This window comes from Suricata suricatta, chromosome 14 (genome assembly GCF_006229205.1).
Source record: "Suricata suricatta isolate VVHF042 chromosome 14, meerkat_22Aug2017_6uvM2_HiC, whole genome shotgun sequence".
Lineage (NCBI taxonomy): Eukaryota > Metazoa > Chordata > Mammalia > Carnivora > Herpestidae > Suricata > Suricata suricatta.
Genome location: NC_043713.1, coordinates 2554618 through 2555814, shown reverse-complemented (window position 1 = coordinate 2555814; position 1197 = coordinate 2554618).

Sequence of the window (1197 nt, the reverse complement as noted above, 5' to 3'; positions counted from 1 at the left end):
TTGCTCTTGGGGACTGGATACTGTGAACGGGGGAGATGCCGGGTGGCCGAGTAGGAGCCCGTGCCGCCCCCGGAAGGTCGGGTCAGCGGCTCGGGGGCGTGGCCGCTCCGGTGGGGAGTGACCACGCCTCGGGCAGGCAGTCACCTGTTGCTGTCAGTTACTCCAGAAACGGCCCTGTCCCAAGTCACCGAGGAGGGACGGAGGGGTGTGCGTTACACACGGGTGGACATGGCGATGCACGTGTTTACGCCCCCGCCTGCCCAGGGACCGTGCAGGGAGCCCTCTCTCCCCTGGGGTCTGTCCCCGGCTCTCCGGGCCTTGGAAAGCCTCTCGTTTCTTCTTGTTTCGTTCCACAGACTGGTTGCTCCTTGGAGGGAGGATGTGTCGTTTGGGGCCTGGTCTGCGGCTCCGGGCGGGAAGACCTCAGGCGGCGGGTCTCATTTCTGCACCTGCACGCCAGCCACCCCGCCTTTGCCGGGCTGATGGTTGGGTTTTCCGAGTTAGTGGATCTGGACGGGCCGGCCCGGTCTGTGCACCTGCGCAGACTGGCCAACAGGCAGAGGCCCAGCCCTGTAGGCCCAAGGGTCTGGCTCCAGTCGGAATGGACACGGACTTGGAGGAGAAGGGGAACCGTTACCTTCTGGTGCGTTTTCCGCACACACGCCGGTTAGCCGGTGTCTGTGGAGTGGAGAGGATTCCGGAGTCCTTACAAGTTACGGACGTGGATTGAGCGGTGCAGTTTCCAGAGGAAGCTTGTGGTCCCGGGGTCTCTTCCGCAGGATCCTTGGGCAGGTGCCATGGCAGGAGCGTGCGCCTGGCGGTGGGCCCATGAGGGCGGTGGTGCGGTTCTGCCTCCCCCAGGAGGGGAGGCCCCTTGTCCCCGGGGCTGTCCTGTGCATGGATGGATCGGCCCGGGGGCTCCCAGCCCAAGCGGAGGGCACACGCAGGGCACACGGAGGGTACACGTAGGGCACATGCAGGGCACACGGAGGGTACATGCAGGGTACATGCAGGGCACACGGAGGGTACACGCAGGGCACACGGAGGGTACACGCAGGGCACATGCAGGGCACACGGAGGGTACATGCAGGGTACACGCAGGGCACACGGAGGGTACACGCAGGGCACACGGAGGGTACACGCAGGGCACACGGAGGGTACACGGAGGGCACATGCAGGGCACACGGAGGGTACACG